Raw genomic sequence first — 21,685 nt, 5'->3', positions numbered from 1 at the left:
ACTGCCACAGGACCATATGCTTTGTAGGCTGCCTCATGATTTTTTACATGTTTTTTCAGGATGATCCACTAACTTCCATATTTTATAAACATATTGCATCTTTACTGTTTTACTAGCATTATGGTCCAGCACTAGCATATTGCTGTCTTTACTACCTAACTCTCTTCAGTGCATATAGATGATCTAACCGTGTAGTAATTTACAATTCCACTTGTTTATACACTTTTCCAAGTTCATTATCAGTGATTTCATATGTTTGTGCTGTACGCTGAAAAAATTATTGAGCATCATTTGGCCAAAAACAGGCTTCTGAGAAGCACATTAGGAAATATCTTCTAGCACACTCTTCCTTTATTTTCAGTTGTATTTGAGCAACTTTTGATGCATGTTTATTATACTCTCTACTGTCGACACAATGTTAAATCTGAAATGTCTTTTCTATATCTGCACATGAAATTGGACTAAGTCAAATATTTTGTTGTTTTCTCTTTGCTATCTGTATAACACTAATAATTAAAAGCTTATGTAGACTCTGCGGTATCCTTCCTAACTGTTCTGACTATAGGACACAAACAGATTTATGACTCTTGGGCTCTGATCACTTTACCGGGTGCCACTGGTTTCTGCATTGAAAGACTATGGAACATAAACTGGTTGATGTGCTACCAAACTTTAAACAGCTGTTGCCAGTTCCCACACATTTCACTTACAGTTGTCATAGTAGAGCACAGAGCAGCCCCTAGGGCTGTTTTGGGCAATGATGGTGAAAGACAATGATTATGACGATGATAATCCAGCAGCACTGTTATCTTTATCAAACATCAAATTTCCTCAGAAAAGACACCCAGGTTATGTAATGAGGTCTGCTATCTAAAAGCTATCTTAAATGATTTGCTGCAACAACCTTTCGGCAGCTTCACTCAACACCTATGCCAGGCTACCCAGTGACACAGTTACTGTAATCATCCTGTTCTCTTCTTCAATATTGACACAAAATCAGAATTTTCATTCCCCTGCTACTACCTCAGGCCCTTTTTCAAACAAAAATAACATTAATGACTGAAGAGTTCTCTCCAGCAAGAGAACTATGTTAACTTCTTCCATTCTATGTGTTCTAGGTGACCATTTCACAACAGCTGTGAGAATTTTGTTTTAATTCCTCTCTTTATTCCAACTCTATTGCTCAGAGATTATTTTTCTTATCTAACACTTTTAGACTTCCTTAACAAGTATTTCTGCCTCCAAGTTCTGATTACCCATGAATGTCACAGGTGATTTATATTTTGTTGTTGTTGTTTGCACGTGGTTATTTATTTATTTTTATTTTCTAGAAATAACATATCTTTCTAACAACAACAAAGTGTTTCTTTCAGTTAAAAGCTTCCAGTAAGACACAGTGAGCAAGCTCCAATCCCAGAAAAGCAACACCCTCATCCTAGAAGCATGCCAGAGCCATCAGTGCAAGAACCCTGACACCACTCCAGATAAACCTGGTGACAAGGAGTGAGGGAATGGCATGGCATGTCCCATGTGCCACAGGTCTCCCGCGTCAGGCAGAGGGAGGGCCGCAGCACGGAGCTGTAGGCATATCTTGTCTCTCAGGCACATCCCTTCCTGCAGGCACTGTTGGCGTCAGACATTCTTATCTCATACCAGCCATAATCTAAGCTTCGGGGCTTCGCTCGCTTTGGATAAACACACTGCAATCCAGGTGCTTATCTAACCCAGTTCACATGAAACAGTACCCACCTGCACCAGGCTGAAGGAACAATGTGCCACAGATCCATTCATCCTCCAGCCACAACAGAAATGCCATCAAAGCGGGATTTCAGCCACACTGCTTGTGTTCAGGCAAAAACTGCCAGCAAGAGGAGAACAGGGAACAAGGAGGGGAGGCATAAGCAGAACACTTAAATGGCACAAAATAATTCTGTTCAAGCCACTTTGCTTATTTGCATAATAAATACATAAAACTACTTACATAGTTTTGATTTTTATTTGGTCCACTGATATTAAAGCACTAGTCATGCCTTTAAATCATAGCTTCAGCTGAATCTTGGAAGTTGATGTCTACAGGAACCTTGAAACAGAAAGAGAAGGGACAGATAACATACCTAATGTGCAGTTCAAGCAAACCACCTCAGAAAACCGCACAATTTTGTGGCTCAACTTGCTACTCCTTCACCCACAGAGACTGTCAAATCCCTTCAGAGATGGACGGTAGATCAAACACTTAGCAGAGGGTTCAGCAAAGTTGCCTTTATTCTTGATACACTGCACTTCACGAATGGCTCAATTAATATACATGTATTAGTTGCTTTGGTTAGATATTCTAGAGGAGATTCATTTATATCAATTCAAGTAAAAAATACAAAGACAAATTAATATAAATATAGTAAAGATATTTAAGTTACAACATAATTTTGTGGCATTAGGTTATGCATATTATATTCATAATTAGGAGTGATGTTCACGAATATTATTCTTCTGCTAGTGGCACCGTTTGAAGTTTAGCACATAAAATGTTATGGAGAAATTCCACTGTGCAGCTGATCAAAATCACCCATCTGTGATGCAACTGTACCTCTTGTACACAGACAAAATGACATTTATTGCTAAATATCCAATAATTTTAAGTTTTGCAAAAAGATCTGGTCTTGATGTTAGCTATCAAACCTTCCCAGTCTCAAGCCAATATCCCAGTATAATGCAGTATAGAGTTCACCATATCTCTTTCTGAACGCTACCCTCATTTCTAAGGTAAGTACTGTGTCTAGATGAATGATGCATTACTGGAAGGATACTATGCTATAAAGCATGAGTTTAATTTGCCAGATAAAAGAAGAACTTCTTGTAAGAAACAAGGAAAAGTAAGCAGAACAATTGTTTGTCATTTTCCTAAATAGGTTGAGATGCTTTGTTTAAGAACTAATTTCAGGCAATAGTTTCCTCTTCTTTCCAAATACCAAGCTGATTACATGATTTTGAAAACATTGAACAGAACTGAAAATCAAAAATTTCTCTTGGGAAAACTTACATAAAATATTTCAGTATGTTGAACCAGAGAGAAATGTTTCATTTGGGAGTGGTCTGACAATAAACTGTGACCACACTGCAGCTTTCAGAAAATTGTATTCTGGTTCTATGATACATTTGCTCCCACATGACAACTACACGACTGTGTTGCATTACCTATTATACTCTGTAATCTGACTGACCTTTCATGGTGTATCGCAGTGGGGATTTTATCCATTGTGCTTTTTACCAAAATATCCAGAAAGGGAGGGCATGTGTGGCAGCTGAATTACAATTTCTGTGAAAAGTCATAGCCATGTAGATTATTTTTTTTTTTAATTTTGGATGGAGCAAAGAGGTAACATTTCCCATTGGGGGTGTAGGAAAAAAAAATAAAATCATTTTGATTAAAAGTGTTAAGGATATTTCCAAAGTGAAAGAACTGGATCAGCATTTACTCCACCCTCCCAGGCTCAAATTTTCACTTTGCAGAAAGCAAATACTTTACATGTTTTAATTAATTTTGTCAAAGAATAGCTTCCTTCACAAAGAGGTTTCAATGGCTGAAAAATCCTAGTTCTGAAGAACTCACTTTTTAAAATTAAATCTACCTTTGTTCTAAAATTATTAAAGCTGCAATGGCTCAAAACACTGGAAGGAATTACTCCAGCCTAAAATGGGTCGATATAGTTTACCAGCCAATGTGGGCTAACAGTTTGGTCCTATCAATCCTGGCCAGTTCATCCACTTTTAAACTATTTTATTTTGAAGTAGCCCTAAATTACTGTGTATTTGAACATTCAGAAAAACAGGTTTTGGACCAGTATGGTTATAGCTCAGGAGTCTCATGGTGATGTGAACGCCAAATGTTTTCTGTAATATATATAACAGTGGAAAACTGCTGTCAAAGATGCATGATCTATATCTGTACTGTCCCAAAAATGGTGGGGGGGAAAAAAAAAAAAGTATTTTCCACATTCTGTTTCACTGGAATGGTTTCAGACTGCCAGAAATGGGCCACAAGCCCTACACCAAGATTTTAATTGCAGTGCACCCAGGCAGGGTGTTTTAGGCCTGCTAAGAAAGGAGAATCTCCTCCTTCTGCCACAGCCACTTCAGATCTCTGCTGGCGTGAGGATCAGGACCAGGACCAAGAGGCGCTGATCCACAGATCCTGCTGAGATACAGCTGACAGGGAGAGCAGGTCAGCCTTCACCTCCATCCTCCCTATCTCCCTCCTGCAGCTCTTCCCAGGTGGAGAGACTCAGCCTGGGTGGTGGAGATATGCCCAGGGCCCTGACACTGACCACCACACCCCAGACACCTTCTTTGGTTATCAGAGGCCTCATCCAAGCTAGGATTTTTGGCAGTATGGCTGCACTTTGCACAGCTGCACTATCACAGCTGAAATTTGGGATGATATGCACTATTGAAAGCCATAAAGTGGGTGGAAGAAGAATTTGAGCTCTGCGTATTTTATTTAATGTCTGTACATAATAAGAGGAAGGAAGGAAGGAAGGAAGGAAGGAAGGAAGGAAGGAAGGAAGGAAGGAAGGAAGGAAGGAAGGAAGGAAGGAAGGAAGGAAGGAAGGAAGGAAGGAAGGAAGGAAGGAAGGAAGGAAGGAAGGAAGGAAGGAAGGAAGGAAGGAAGGAAGGAAGGAAGGAAGGAAGGAAGGAAGGAAACTATCCCTTCCTGGAAGCTGCTCAGAATAGCAGAGCAGTGCACTGGAAATTGCATCTATCCATCACAAGCATAAAGGGAGGGGGAGGGCAAAGTAGATTTTATGCTGTTGACATAAGGGTGCTAGCTCTGATTTATTCCTTCTATCACAACTCTTCTCAAGATTTGTCTACATCAGGGTCTTGTTTCACTGCCTCTAGAGCTAGCAGAAAGTTTGCGATTGGCTTTAACGTGAACCGATCCAGAGCAGAGGGATCATTTCAGCTGTGTCAGGAGCCACATGATCATGACCTACGCACAACTGCACCAGACCATCACTCTGCTTTTCTTGAAGTAGGAATGAGAGATGTCAGAAATAATTATCTTGCACCACATTAATCACATATCTAGAGGGCATTAGTACTGCACAGGTAATCCTTCTTGTCTGCATCTGTCTGGACACAATCAAGTGGAATGACTATCCATCCTCTAAACCCCTAGGCTCTCTCGGATACAGAAGTGAGCAGACACATGGTTCTGATCCAAAATTATGGATCAGGGCAGAATCATTACCTAAACTTTCACAACACTTCATTAGTCAGTTTTCTCTTCCTCATACACAAAGTCTTCTAATGTTAAACTATGTATTCCAAACAAAGAAGTGATGTCTGTTCCACTGCTGAGTTTTCCTTAACAGCTTTAGAACAACTAGAACTCCTTACTGAACAGAAAGAAGGCAGCAAAAGCCTATAGTTTTCTCATAAGAATGTAGATTTTCTTCTCAAAATGGAGAGAATGCTCCTCTTTCCTCTTTTTTTTTTTTTTTTTTTTTTATTGAAGTAAAAGGCCTAGATTTACCAAAAGTCAGATCACAATTCTCCGAGCAGTGTTAGTTCTTCTAATACAAATTTACAAAATTAAATGCCTTCTGTATGAGCATGGGCAGCTCCTACGTTGTCATCTCCTTAGTGCATACTCACGTCTGCTGTGAGGATACCTGGAGAAAAGTGCACAGTATGGCACATACGCAGAGCATGTGCCCATGGCTCTGAATGTATGCAAATACCTGTCCCAACATCCATCCCTTTCTGCAGTGTATGGCATGATGCACAGCAGCAGGACAGAGACTTCCATCCCTGTTGAGACTACATTTGTCTTTGTTATATGGAGTTGAAAGATTAATAAATAATTCCAATATTTCCATCTAAATAACATCACAGTGCCAATAAGCTCTGCCCGAAGACTTGTTCCCTGCTTCAAAGCATTACTTTGGAACAAGACATACACAAAGGACTGATGGAGAATACAAAGTACATTGTGTCAAGAAAAATGTTACGAACAAAATGTTCCTGAAATGACTGTTCATTAAGCTATCATTTTTTAACATAAGACATTGTGGCAGAAGCCAGTATGAGGAAAAAGCTTGAGGGAAAGAGAAGGCCATTTGAAATAGAGTTGGGGGTGTTTCATGCCTGCTGCCTGGGATGGTACAGAGACATCTCTGTGACAAACAGACACACAAATCAATGTGAAAACTCTTCTGCTGGATAGGGCTGACTGAAGGTTGTTTGTTTTTTTTTTTTAATTATTTTTGCCTGGAGCACATTTTAGTGCAAAGACAGTAGATGGAATTAAAGCATTTTAATGATACAAAAATAAAGTGTTTCAATTGTTCTTCTTGAAATAACTTCCAGTTTTAAAATATACTTCAGTTTCAATTTTATTTCATGACAATTAAATTTTTAAAAAGAGATCAAATGAATCACAGAATCACAGAATTGTAGAGGTTAAAAGGGACCTCAGGAGATCATCGGGTCCAACCCCCCTGCCAAAGCAGGTTCCCTAGAGCAGGTTGCCCAGGTAGGCGTCCAGACGGGCCTTGAAAATCTCCAGAGAAGGAGACTCCACAACCTCCCTGGGCAGCCTGTTCCAGTGCTCCGTCAGAATGAAACATCTCATTATACAAAATGCATGTATTTTTCCAGTTTAATGAAAATCTTAAAAATGTTTGCAGTTGACAGAAAAAGTTTTTCAGTTTTTTTATATCAATCACAAATTCAAGAGATAATCAAATAGGAGAGATACAACAGAGGAAGACACCACAAAACAAGCAGAAAGGTGAACTCCCCAACCTTCCATGACAAAACTGCACACCTGAGTGCAAGGTGTGTCAGCACAACAAAATGAAGTGCCATGCAAAGACACATGAAGGCAGCTGCAAAGAAAGCACACACTACCTGGTCCAAGTGGAGCAGGGATGGACAGCTGTTATGACTACACAGCTTCTCAACTCCAAACCAACCCATTCTGAGCTATTTTGGACCCTGTCACATTCAGAAACCCATGGCGAGCTTGTGGTGACATACAGGAGACTACCAAATACATTCAAGGGCAGACATGGTGTGATGAGAGTGGCAGGCAAAGAGCAGAGCCACAACATCACCAAGGTCTGCAAGCAGGGATTGTACGGCTGGGAGTCAAGGGGGCAGAAATTAACACAGCTGGAGCTAGAGAAGGCCCTAAACACCACTATCACTATGGAGAGGGAAACAGAAAGAATACGCCTCTTCTGAAGTGAGGAAAGCTTACAGATCTGAGGTATAGCCCCAAGGGCTTTAAATCATGCAGAAAGTAAAGCTATAAGCAAAGCGGAAGGTGGTGTCAAGATATCACTTAAGTCGTGAACTTTGGTGGCAAAGAAATGGTGGTGACACCAGTACTGGCCAAGTACAAGATGAGATAAAAAGTGATATCATGAGATCTCTGTGCAGATTATGTGACCTATCAGTGTCCTTAGTCCAGTGGCAAGGAAACTGCACCCTCCTAGTAGTCAAAGGCCAGAGGAAACACACTATTCACAGTAATCTGGGCAGGAACATACATGCAGTCTTCTCTTAATAGCAGCTAACTGGTTAATCTTGCAGATTATTAAAGGACCCAGAAAGCTATGAGAAGATGCTAGTTAATTAGGTGTAAAAAAAAAATAAAAATACATCTTCTGAAATTTTTATGAGAAACTCCTCACCATAAAAATGCATGCACTTCAGTGCCATACTTTTCTCTAAAACAGAAAAAATAATTTCAAGAGATTTAACATATAACTAAGGGAGTCACAAAGTAAAAACATTGACTTGCTAGGACTCAGAGACTTCCAGGTGCTCTGGGCAGGCCCAGAAACTCATTTTTGAGTGGGTGATGCTCAGACAAACATGTTGCCCCAGAAACAAGTTATACAGAATTATTATGAAGTGCTGGAGACTTGCCATACCGAATATGTAAAAACTGAAAATGTGTATTTGCTCAAAGTTTGCATTTGCATATTTTCAAACTTAGGTAAAATTCTATGCCAGCAAGTATGTGTATGGGATTGAGATCACTGTCTGGAATAGGAGACTGAATGGTTGCTGGATTGGAAAATACAGATTTCTTTGTCCTACTTCCAGCTTTTCACATCATTCTTTCTCTAATAGTCTCTTTCCATCAAAATTCTGACAGAAAATTTTCCAAATATTTCAAGCCAAAATATGTTCGCAGGGCTATTTGGACAGCTCTAGCCAAAATGCACATTTCACAGTGAAATTTTACACCTTTAAGTCCCTGGGAAATCATCTAACCATGAAGGAGTTAACGTCAGGCCTGTTTCTGTTTCTTAATTCCATTTCAGAGAAAAAGTTAATCCTTTAATTATATAGCATGTTCAACTGACAAAATGACTTTCCTATTGTTGAAAAGTACCTTGTTATACTGAAGGCTTTGCTAAAACCTGGCCACAGGGAAAAATTATAGATTTGTTATTGAGATGATTTTTTTATATTAAGATTCAAGGGAACGTGCAATCCTCTTTAAAGGGACTATTATGTGGCCATAGTGGTTTCCTACTATGCAGAGCCAACTTCCTGTCTTCCTGGAACTGTGAACCCTACTGGTAAGCAAGCCCTGCTCTCAGAGCTACAAAGGGGAGCTTTCAATTATGCACAAGGAATTTATCTTTTCTTCCCTCCTGCACCTCTTAGAAAATGACTTCCTCCCTCCTGATAACCAGGTTACACTGGGCTCCCAGCAGAGTAACACATCCCTCTGAAGACAGCACGGACCAAGCTACAAAAGGCATTGCAAGCCATGAGCTGAAATCCTGATTCTGTAACAGCACTTCTGGGACAACCACAGCAAGCAGCAGAAATCAGATCGTGTGCAGCACTAAGCAATGGTGACAATTTCCAATTAACACTCCAGGGCTTCAGGAATAGCCGGCGGAAGTCATGGGGCATTTTTCCATTCATTACGAAGGACTACAGATGACAACAACTGGTGATGTGAAATGCTGTCTCCAGCAGAAATTGAAGTTACCTGCTGATCATTTCTTAATCCGGCATGCAGGGTAATCAGATCAGACCTTTCCTCTCCCAGAATCTCACTGAGTCCTGCGTGGTAATGTCATCCAGCCATTTGAGCTTTATTATCCTCTTAAAGCTAAGAGCCCAGATCTGGGTGGAGCAGCACAAATATGTAAAGCATAACAAATATTTCTTCATGACTGGTCAGTTTTGTGAAAAGTAATGATGACTTTCCTACTGTGTGTGAGCAGATACTAAGTTTCCAGTCTGCTAGTTCTCATCCTATGTTCTAACTGGTGGAAAATTGATTAAAAATTAGCACTGGGTTAAGCTCCTCCTGTCTAATCTTATTACATAAGGTTGATTGTGTTTCACACTAATAAGCTAAGAGGTTAGGACATTAATCTACTATAAACGAAATGCACCTATGAAATGTGATAGAAGCCACAATATGGAACTTGCTTTGCTGCACTGTAGCTGACTTACTAGTATTGCACGCTGGGCTTGTTAATGACAAAGTTACAGCCCATGTTATTTGGGCTTTGAAATTATTAATGCTGTTGAAATTTTCCTCCAAAAACTAGGGACACACCCCTGAGAATAAAAATGAAGCCATTAAAAAATATACAACTTGCAACATTTTTGTGTTATTTACAAGTTCATGACCTATCAGAGAGGCACGTTTTGACTAACGACAGCAGAGGAGAGGGAATAAAGGTGACAGGACAGAGTGAGCTGCAGGTGGTTTGGGGCTTGGTTTCTGGCAGCATGAATGTCTGACCACTACTGAGTTATATATCAGACCTGGTATTGAATTAGGTCTGAATTCATTAGTTACACACAGATGTGCACAGGAAAACACAGGCATTGCTTTCCTCTCCGATTCAAAGACAGCACCTTTTATTTCAAGCTTGTTGGAATGAATAGATGATTGCCTCATGGGTAAAGACTGGAGGTAAACTGAGCAGGATCATTAGCATTCAGTTCTTTGCAGACTTGGGAACAATTTAAAAACTGGAATTAGCTCATCTAGGTTTTGCTTGGGACGGTGGTACTGAGAGGCCAAATTAATGCTGGCAAAGCTCTTTGGATGACGATCACTCTGCAGGTGCATAATACTACTATTGATCCCATCTGAAATGATTTTAACTACAAATCTCTATAATACCACTTTGAGAAATAATCATAGGATTTAAATGACAGGTGCAATGAAAAGAACAAAAATTCTAACTAAACCAAACAGGCAGCATTTACTGTTCTTAAGTTTCTGGTGCTGATTTACTCACTGGGAAGATTTTGCATGTTACCAACACATCATTCACCTAAACAACCTGTGCCACCATCAAAAACAAAACAAAACAAAGCAAAACAGAACAAAAAGAACAGTTTCTCCATTCTTGTAAATGATGCAGCTAGAGGCATATTGGACATGATTCAGACTGAATAATGTCACATTACAACTAGAAATTAGAAAAGTTCTTGTTGTTCTAAAACACAAGAATTCCCTATGTGAATGTTCAGTACAGTCCTGAGAAATGGGCCAAAAATGAGTCTCCAGATGTCACAGCAGCCCATTGCATAACTTGGTCCACAGCAAACACCCAGAGCCAGAGCCAGAGCCAGAGCCCTGCTGAGGTCCTCTTCATTGTGCTCTGTGGAGAAAGGAGACCCAAAAGCTGATGCTTGATGGGTCTTTTCCATGCTTCTGATAAAGCAGAGTTACTCAGGAGCACTTAGCTTTCCACCATCTGCTTGCTATTTCCTGCAAGGCCAGAGAGAATAAAGATGTGGCAGAAGCTGGAGCCTGGTCTGAGACCATGTGCAGGGTGCCCAGAGAAGAGACCTGTCCTGGGGAGACTGCTAGTGGGCCCAGAACAGAGTCAGCAGGAGAGGGCTCTACATTAAAAAAGGGTTTGAGTTGTCCCCTGCCTATGTGAGGGTTGGCTGGGGTTTGGGGCTGCCTTGTCTTCCCTGCTGGTCCCAGCGGCCAGACCTACTGCTGGCAGTACAGCACAGAATTACCCCTCTGCACTGGCACTCTCCAAAATAACGCTCAGGGCCATTTCTAGGACACATTCTGGTGGTCATCATCCACATCCATAAAAGGGATAAACCATAAAGAGAAACCAAGAGTTCACAGCCAGGGGTAAAAAATCCGCTCTTTTGACATGTGCCTTAAAATCCAATCCAATAAAACTCATACCAACGTTTTTTTAGCACGCCAGTGGAAGGGGCACTGGGGTTCCCGCTGTTTTATGTGGTGTTCATTATATCTGCCTGCTACAGACTTATTTTATTGCTCTGAAAACATGTAAACCTCTTCTTGGTACATAGGTAAGCAAACCCTGGACGATATTACCCAGGGTGAGGGGAAGGGAACGGCTTAGTGGCTAACCCTAGCATGAAACTGACAGCCTGCGGTACAGAGCAAACAAGCTCAGTGGTCGGGGTCTGTCAGTCACATTCCTGGTGGACAATCAGCCCTTAAAATGTAATTCCCGTCCCGGAACAGCCCGCACTTATGCTGTTACGAGTCCGTAAAACCCTGCGGATGAGGGCAGCGGCGGCTCGGCGCTCCAGCCTTAGGGCAAGCGCCGCCTGCCACCTAGCGGGACCCCGCACCTCCTGCCTGCTGGCAGACCGCTGCCGATGTTTTTTGCCCTAAATTCAGCTCTACTTCTTCCCCTTAAAAAGGTGCATCGGTCGTAGAGACGCCTCTCCTGTGCCGGATCCCGTGCGGGCAGCGCACCCCGGGCAGGCAGCAGAGGCTTTGCCATCACCAAATAATTTCTAATATCGCCAGCGGTGCCTGGGTTGAGGCCCTAATCCCAGACAATAACGTGTAAAAGTGAGATACACATGGGGGGATGTGTAAGCATCGTGGACAGATGATGTTTATGCTTTCATGCTCCTGTCCCCAAGAGGTCCCCGATTCAGACTGAGCTAGCTGTGTAACTTCAAAATCCGAACGCCAGCTCAAATGCACCTGCTCTTTTCCTGTGTACTGTCAAACCTGATCAACAGTTCACAAGCAGAGAAAAACTGGGCCCAGTTTCAGCAGGCACCTAGATGGGTGCCTACTGGGGAGGAACCCAAGCTCATCGCTCACACTCAGCAGCAAAAGCTAAAAAGCTTGAGATTTGAGCTGGGAGCTAAGTTTCCTGCTAGTTAACAGGAGCATTAGCTCCAGGGCCTCTGCAATCTTCCTGACACGTTTCCAAACCTACATGCGTATTCACCATGGTGGAAGATATGTCAGGGCCTCCTCCCTTCTAGACAAGAAGGTGGTGACAAGGAGGATTTAAACCTACCCAATGCTGCCTGTGGAAGGCCGAGCCTCTGCAGAAAGGGTGTGCTCGTCTGCAAGTGCAATGGCCAGCTGTAATTCACTGCTGCATTTAATTAGAGTGCCAGCTGAGTCCTGGCATGTCAGGCACACGTGTTTGAACTGAGATAACCAAGTGGCAGGGTGAGAGGCTGGCATTGAGGCTGCATGCCTAAGAGGGGGAAGAGGCCAGTCTTTGGCCACGTGGGATGGGGACAGAGATGGTGCAAAGCTGAGGGGAGGCTCATGGCTGCAGAGGCAGGAGGGTGTGGATGCTGGCTTCACAGCCCAGAGGATAACCCTGTGTCTTCTCGTCCCACGACTCCTCTCAGCTGGATTTCATCGTCCTCCCACACGGGGTCCACATGGGGGAGGACAACCTGAGGCTGCCAGCGTTTGCTTTGTTGGCACAGTGGGGAGGGGTTTTCAAACACTTTGGGGAGTAGGCCTTTCAACCAGAAGGAGGTTTTTGCTTCATAATGGAGCTCTGTGGTCTGCTGTTAGTCTCCACAAGTGGCCCCAAAGGTAAAGACCTGTTTCTTAACACTTTAGGTATGTGCTATTTGGAGGAGATATGAAGCAAGCAAAGGGTGAAGCTAGTCTTGATTTAGTCTTAAGTAACACACAGGAGCTAATTCACCTGAGGGCAGGATTTGTGCCACTGACTAGCAGCACCTGATACAGCTGGGTTTGACATTCAGGAAGGGACTAGAAAAGGAACATTATTGTATAAAGAAGGGACTCCATTAAAAGGGTGAGGTTAGTTGCAAAGGACTGGTAGCTTAAAGGGTGTAAAAACCCCAAAAGCGTTATAGATCTGCAATACGACTACTGAGTCCCGTGAAATATATGCACTAGCAAATAAGAAAAGAAGCCAGAAAGGCAAGAGAAGTATCCATATAATCAAATAGCAATGGGGGGTTTTGAGGCAAAGAGAAAGTCTCCAGAATTCAGAAATTTGACACAGATCCAGTCAATAAACAAGAACATAAATTGGAGCAAGATCTAGGAGAGAAAAGGATTAAGCTGGATTTTGCAAAGCAAATAGAATAAAGTTTAAAAACAAACACCACCAGATCACCTAGGTGTATCTGAACTGTGGAACTTGTGAAAGAAATGGGAGAGGACTGATGATTAGACAGGCTATAAAGAGTAATTAAGGGAGATAAAGATATTGATGAGAAGCTGTGCAATTTCCTTGCATTAATCTTCACAGCTAAAGATATTGGCACAGTATCTCAGCAATAACAATGATGTGTCAGCACAGACAGGAGTCAGAAGAAAATTTACAACGGAAGTGAATTTATCACGTAAACACCCCTAGATGACATATATCTGAGGTTTATGAACATCAGCAATAAAGCAGTTAAACAGGTAACAAAAACAACAGTTACTGCCCAAAAGGCTGGAGTACATAATGTATCAGTATCTAGGCCATAAATAATGAAGTAACTTAATCCTAGTCATAAACATTTGCGTTATATCAGTACTAGCACAGATGAGATGGTTTGCTTCCTTCTCTGTGCATTTAAAAGCCCGCGTCTGGATTTCTTCTTGATGCTGCCTGATTTATGGGTGACCTTACGGAGGCTGAGTGTTCCTGGAGCCCCTCACCTGACTTGGAGCACTGGTGGAGGCTCAATCTTTGAGTCTCCTCTTCATCCTCCTGAAGGGCACTTCAAGGGGCATTTCAGCTTAAAATTATCAGAGATAGCAAACTTGTGGAAGACTGTCCTCTGCACCTTTGGATTCCATCATTTTTGTACTAAGGTCTTCCCACCCTCCCACCACTCTCAACTCTTCTGTAAGCTCTAGCAATTTTATTTTTAATTTACCTAGTCTTTTACTTTCCTTTTGTATATGTGTGTGTGTATATATATATATATATAAATCTCCATTTTCCTCTTTATGCCTTTCTGTCTTCCCTGCCAGCCCATGAAAAAAAAAAAAAAAAAAGACCAAAAACATAGGGAGATCCCTGATTATTTTAATACGCTTGGGGCTATAGATTTTAAAACCTGGATATTAGCATTATAATGCATATCCTGGAATTGTATGCTACAGAGTAGTTCTGAGATTAATAAAACTTTCAGTCATAAATTTGTATTATAACAGATTCAGCTTTCTGACAGTTTATACAACAATAACACTAAGCTTTTTTCTTTCATATGTTTTATTTGAGGTTTTAAATTCAAAGTAATTTCTCTTTCATTGTGAAAGAAAAGGATTCATGCCTCTCTTTCCATTAGAGTAAGAAACAGCTTAAAGAAAATAGGTTTCAAATGTAAAGCACAGCAGCCTGGGCTCCTGCAACCGAATTTTACTCTTTTTCCATCTACAGTCAACAGACAACATTTTTCCTTCTTCTCTTGCAAATCTGTAGTCTATCTAGTATTGACAGATGACAAACTCAAATGTGAAGTTCCTCACTTGGTGAGTGAGTCTCACCCAAATCCCCTAGCTCAGTTTTTGATGGTATTAAATTCGAGTTCAGTTAGAGCAGGAAATGTTACCATAGCTAAGACCTTTTTTTTTTTTTTTTTTTTTTTTTTTTTTCCTCCCCTCTGCAAAGTCTGGTACAGTAATAAATAGATAATTGATAAAACGTCCTGCTCCCAGTGTCCTTGCCTGGATTCATAAAGCGCTCCAGCACACACACAATTCATGCAACAGTTTGTGGCGTGTTGTTCACCCTTCTCTGTGCTCTGCTGCAGGACCTTCCTCAGGACAATGATCCGCATTGGGCTCTCAGACTTGCTATCACCAAATCTCACCCCAGACCCCAGCCCAGCTGAAGTACTGCACATCCACCCAGCCTTGCAGTCTCCCCACTCCCTCCATGCCATCCATGGGTTGTCAATGAAGCTGCACGCACAGCCTAACACTGCTGCCAGGGGAGCTCATTCAAAACAAATCCTCCTGGTCCGACATTTCCAAGTGTTTTGGAGGCGGTTCTCACTTGCACTATGGCTCTGTGCTGCTAGCTGTGCTAATGGGTTTATCTGCGTGGGCCTCCTGCATCCTCTGGGAGGCTCTCGGCTGGGCAGCAGCCGGCCGCGGCAGTGGGAGGCAGGCAGCAGGCTGAAGTGCCTCACCCTCTGCCTTTCCTCCCAGCACAACCAGATGGGAGGGCCCGGGCACAGCTTGGTCCTTCCAGCGCGTGCCAGGGCTGTGAGCTCAGTGGGCTTGCTTTCTGCTTCCCTGCAGCCACATTTCGGAGGAGCCATCCTCCTCTGGTAGACGGCACTGAAACCCGTGACTCGGTTCTGCAGGCTTTGGGGGAATTTGTCATCACACCCACGTAAAATCCCAAAATGTCAGAGGAACAAAAGGACGCAAACAGGGAGCGCGTTCTCATGCCTCTGTTCCAAGCATGCAGTTCCCATTCACAGCTCTGGATCTGAAAGCTCCCTGGCAAGCGTCCCTTTCACATTTTACACCCACTGATTATGGGTGTGGGCGTGTGTGTGTGTTACTGCTAATACCCAGCGAGAGCCCATTTTTGTTGGATGAGAGAAGTCTGCTGAACTGATATTTTGGAAGCCAGCGTGTGATGCTAGCCAAATGCTAACATTATTTTTCCTCACCCACGTACTGCTGGGAGCCGGAGAGCGAGGCAGCTGCCTGCTGCTGCTGTCACGCCGCCAGGCTGGCACCACGATGCTCGCAGCCTGCCCTCTGCCCCAACTGGATCACAGGCAGCAACAAGCACGCACAATTCATGCTGATGTCTCAAGAGCAAATTGAGCCTGACAGTGTCGAGGCCTTCAGCAAAACTTCCTCGCAGCCCTTGGTTTGTTTGCTGAATTAGGCTCAGATTTTCATCTGGAAAAAAGTGCATCATCTTAGCATGGAATCTGTAGGAGACATCCTTTTGCTTGTTTCAGGGTAAAGGTTTTCATCCAAAATTGGAATAATATCACCAGGTGACTTCAGTGTCACCAGGTGTCTTCAGTGACTGTCTCCTGACAAACTAAACTTTGAATATATTTTTCTTTTCTACTTTTAGTTCAGTCAGGTGTATTCTGAGTTGTCAAGGTCATGCAAGACTTAGTGTTCTTGCTGCAGTAACATTATTGACGTGAGTGGTTTACTCAGAGCATCTGCAGTTTCCAGCTATTGTTTTCTCTCCTTCTTACGTAACAAAATGTTTGAATAACAAACAAGCTAAGCTATTTTCCCCACAGTTATGGATGCATGTGGCTCACCTGGTGTTTGTATTCCTGATACGGTTTCTGTTGCTGTTTTGCTTCTGGTCAGGATATTTCAAGAAATTAGACAACAGGAAGCAATTTAGCTTGGTTTGTCCCAAGAGCTCAAAGATTGGAGCACAGTTTTTTAAAGGCTTTAAAAAGAGAATTTCTACATATCAATCATGCTGACAACTCTTTCTAGCAGAGAGTTTTAATAGTCCATAAGGTTCCAATTTGTTGTTAATTTTTTTTTAAATCCTTCAGAAAAAATAAATAAATAAATAAATAAATAAATAAATAAATAAAATTAAAAAAAAGTTAATTTGGAAATAGCTGTGGGTAGTACTAAGTAACGTTTTCAAGAAAACATCTTACCTAAGACGACCAGCTGAAAATGTGAAGAGAAGAATAAATTATTTCAATCTTCAGTTCCTTGGTTGTGCATTTTAGAAAGCAGAAACACATAATCCCCAGCTGCTGTCACTGATAAATGGGGTATGAAACAGCTGGACAACATATTTTGGGACAGATTTTTCTGCACACTTCTGCAGCCATGGGCTAAGCTCTGAGCAGACACGCTCAACCAGAGCCTCCAGTTGTATAAATCAGACTGGTTCCAGTCAAATCAGCAAAGCTGTCCCATGACACCCAAGAAAAGATCTGGTGCATCACAAACATATATTTCAAGCATGAGGTTGTTTTGTGCTTTGGCAGAGAAGAACATCTCTAAAAATAATAATAATAATAATGTTACTGTAGAAAAGGATAGAAACATCTTGAAAAAGCTCAGGTTTAAGCATCTCTCCTCCAGGCTGGACTTCCACAGTGTGCGCCTGCCCCATGCAAGCGGGATGGAGGCAGCCGTGTTAGTGCTGCTTCCGCAGGAGCCTCCTGGGGCCACTTTGCTGCCTCTGCATGATGGATTACAAGGAAGGGGCTAGCTGTTCCCTGCAGCACTGTCCCATAGCTACAGCAATGGCTTTCAAAGAGCTACTTCAGGTTTACACAAGCTTAAGGAGGGAGAGAGGGAAAGAGTCAAATAATGGCTCGTATTATTTAAATATATATTTTTAAATTCAATTTAAAATAAGCAATTAGAATTAAAAAAAAAAAAAAAAAAAAAAAAAAAAGACTAAGAGACTGAGTTATTGAGTCTTCCTGCACAAAGAGGCACATAAGGCCTGCGGGCTGGGAGGGGCAGGTCAGCACACCAGGTCTCCACGCAGACCTGAGCATGAAGTCTCTGCTTCCTCCCTGCTGGCTGCAGCCAGGAGCCAAAGGAACACAGAGGAGCCCCAGGGGCTGCCAGATTCATTCCCAAGGATTTAGAAATCAAGGTGAAAGCTGAAAAACATTTTTCTTGGTCCAAGCACCAAATGTTTTTTTCAATGTTTTCCTTTTGCAAAATCAGCTTTTAAGCCATTTTAACATGTCCATTTAGATACTGTGATCTATCACATTTTCAAGCTCTTGGAAAGGCTTTTGTTGGTTTTGCTAAGGTTTGCCTTTATCACTTCACCTGTGAAGAAAAACTGGGGGCAAAAAGAAAGCAGAGGCAGAAACTGAAAAAAATCACTTTTTTTTTTTTTCTTGCAAATTTGTATTTAGAAAAATAGAAATAAAATATATATTTTTTTATACTTTTTTTTTTTTTTTTTCCTTTCCTAATCTAAGGTAAGGCACAGAGCTCTACTTAGAAATGACAACACCAATCCCAGGGGTCCCACTCAGGTGCTGCATACACTTTAAAATCCTTCTCTAGCCAACAGGATGTCAAAGGAACTCACCCTTTGGTTAAAACAGGATGTTTTGACTAGACCGTGATGAATATATATATGAATGACATTGTGAGAAATGAAAACTATTAATGGCATAGGGTTGGAAGAGGCTATTTGCCTACCTGCACTATTCCTTTGCCCCTCACATGTTTGATAGAACACATTTTCCTTTGACAAGTTCAGCACAAGTATGCAGGAGAGCTGTTGTCTTTTCCCAGCATAGATAAAGTATGCATCCTCACATGTCCTACATCTCAGATCAATACAATACTCCAGGGTAAGTTACCTGCTTGATCATACTGTCCTTAGGACAACAGCATCACCCCTGAAGTCCAGCTAACTGGAAAGCCCTGATATTCACACAGTGTGGGCTTTTAGGTGGATGTGAATGCCACATCCAGACTAAGTGAGGGAAACGATAAAGGCAGTCTTAGAGACTTCAGACACACAGAAGCTATAGTTACTCCCTGTTTTATAATAATATTTGTATTTACAGGGTGAACAGGAGGCCTCAGCATCTGTGTGTGATTTACTGATTATTGACCTGTTAAATAATTGTTGCTAGGACATGCAGCAATTGTGATCTTTACACAATGAAAATGCCCTTGTTCTAAAAGCTGGGGGAAAAAAATCACCTTTGTATTATTTAAAGTACAAGTAATGCCATAGTTTCCAAATCCACTTAACTACCTAAGCAATATTCTTTAACTTGGGAATCCAATTCATTTTCCACTTTAATAGGTACATGCAGAGAAAATCTGAGACATAGCAGCAGGCACTGCATTTGTAGCTAATTAAGGAAAACTGGATTGAGCCCAGATGTGGATTATGCAAAGTGATTACTGGTGTTCTTTAGAAGCTGATAATTTTGAAAGCATTTCCTTGTGTTTGTTCACTTTTTCCAGTATACCAAGATAAAAAGTTTCTAAAGCGAGGAAAATAGGCTTCCACCGAGTAAAACTGTCAATGGCAATTATTTCCATCATTTCAAATTGATGTGTTTGGTAGTTAACAAATGGATTGCAGCCATTCTTTTAATCAAAACTTGCCATTTAGTTGTAATCCAAAGTAAGTGCAGCAAATAGTTTTGAAGCACAGAGTGCTAATAAATGTAGAGCTCGGCACCCACTCCAATTCCCACTGGAACAATCTGCAACATACTGGTATCTTATTTTTGTTGGGCAAAAACAGACAACATAAGTGCTAATTGTTAAAGGTAAGACTGTGCTATGTTTAATTCCACTGAGCCGCTGAAGTGAATGCAGCTATTTGTGGAGGACAAAGCTAGTCCACTTAGGAAAAGGAGACAGAATCAGGCTTCCTAGAGGCAAGAGTATGCTAGAGCTATGTCAGGATCTTTAAAACAACATCAAGCAATACAAAGGATAGAATATGTAAATAAGCAACAAAATAGTTTTTAATCTCCTTTTGAAACAAAATTTATTTTAAGATTTTTTGATAAGTTATCAAATTACCATCAGAATATTGGGGGGAAACTGCCAAAAACCATTAAGCAGCCTGAAGAGGTATTTATGCTGATTTTGTGGTGGGAAACTTGCCTGAGTGCTTGATTTTACAAAGCTGAGAAGTGGTTTGGCAGTATCCATAGCAGCTTCTGCTTTCTCTCTTTTTTTTTTTTTTTTTTCCTCTTCTTTTAAAAATGTCTACTGATTTTGTTGTTAAATACTAACAGTTCAGTATAACTCAGCTTTACAATTATGTAAGACACTTTCCAAACTAAAATATTGCCATTCTGCAATGCAATCATTATAAATTAATATGATTTTTAAACACAATGTGCCCCTCCTGGGTCTTTGTAATCAGTTATTGAATTATTCTTCTCTATTTGTTATAATTATGTTGACAAATATTGCAGCATAAGTATAAAATAAATTTTGGTGGTGAAGCAGAACAGATGGAATTTTCCACTTCCACCCTGCTTTGGTTGAACTGAATTGGACTCTCTTACATTTTCTGTTCCTAAAGATATTTAAGACCATTACTGTCATACAAACAAAAGAAACATTTCTCACTCTGCAACTTTCTCAGGCTACTGTCCCTGGTAGCAGAGCCCAGATGTGCACCCACGGTTCTCACTCATCAGCCGTGTTCAGCCCACAAAACCCTTTGGACTCCCCTGCAGCACACTGTGATATGCCCACTTATGTTATGGTAAGCAGACGCGTGGATGCCCAGTGCAGAGCCAGCCCTAAGAGAAGGCAGCACGAAGAGGAGTGAGATGTCAGAGAAGATGCCATAAGGAAGTAGGTACACCTGCACAACCAATCGCAGTGGGGACACTGTTGCCCAAGAGGTCTCTGACTGGAAGAGTGTGCAACCAAGGAAAGAGGCTAAAGAGGGTGCAGACAAGTGGTGAGTGCAGGGCAGCAATAATTTGCTAGAGGTCTCAACATCCAAGAAGCTCCACTGCTGTCTGCTTCTTGGAGGCACCAGGGAAAAAGATGGTCCTGAAAGAAAACAAGGATGTTTTGGGGGTGTTTCCCACAATTTCTTCTTGAATAAGAGAGTGGCATCAGAAGAGAAACCACAAAGGCACTTGATCACTTAGGAAAAGTGGTGAAATCCTAGCCATCCAGGAAATTTTCAGCTAATCTGGACATGACAATTGTGTGGTAGGACTGGATCTTGGGGAAGAAGCTTGTTGGATGATGATAATAACTTCCTTTAGTGTTTTTATTAAGAGGAACAACAGCAGACATGAATAATGAAAGTGGCACACTACAGATATTTGCCATGATTCAGAGTAGTCATGCTTCATTAGATTTGTTAGCAACGGTGACATTATCATGTCATCTGAAGCTCAAACAAAGGCATGTTAAAAAAAAAAAAAAAAAAAAAAAAAAAAAAAAAAAGTAATGACAGGATAATAGATCATTTTCACACACAGGACTGACCTATGCTTAATCAAAGTGAGTGAGGGTGGAAGCACTGGAATCTTAATAGGCTGTATTTCATTTGTGAGCGTAACTATTGCCCTGACTGTGCTGGTGTCAGAAAACTGTACATACAAAATATTCATCATTAGAGAAAGCAGAGAAACTATACACTGCATTCAGATGTCTGATATGGAGCTATTACCTTATACACAGACATATGCTGTTTTTCCATGTACCCACGAACCATCTGCTCGGTTCTTTGCTTAAATTTTGGCCTTGGGAGAAAACAGCTTTTCTTTTCTCAGTTAAATACTCCCAAACATAGCTGTATGGGGGAGAATATGATGCTGTCTATGAGTACAAAACTAAGAAATTAACCCGTCTTTAATGATAATGTTTTATTCTAGCTGTGTTATTAAAACCTCTTTGTATTATTAAAACCTGAAAGTTTTCTGGCCTATTTTCTTTCCTTGCAGTGACAGA

At 41.4% G+C, this 21,685-nt stretch overlaps 1 long non-coding RNA gene across 1 annotated transcript; it reads right to left on the bottom strand.

Annotated features, from left to right (window-relative positions):
- Nucleotides 1-1,758: 1,758 nt before the first annotated feature.
- Nucleotides 1,759-12,368, bottom strand: LOC311427707. Its single transcript, XR_014687508.1, has 3 exons — nucleotides 12,321-12,368; nucleotides 1,982-2,080; nucleotides 1,759-1,858 (listed from the first exon to the last, which is right to left on the bottom strand). It is a non-coding gene; the product is annotated as an uncharacterized lncRNA (long non-coding RNA).
- Nucleotides 12,369-21,685: the final 9,317 nt, after the last annotated feature.

This window comes from Aythya ferina (assembly GCF_964211825.1).
Source record: "Aythya ferina genome assembly, chromosome: Z".
NCBI lineage: Eukaryota > Metazoa > Chordata > Aves > Anseriformes > Anatidae > Aythya > Aythya ferina.
This window is presented reverse-complemented; position numbering and strand designations above follow the sequence as displayed.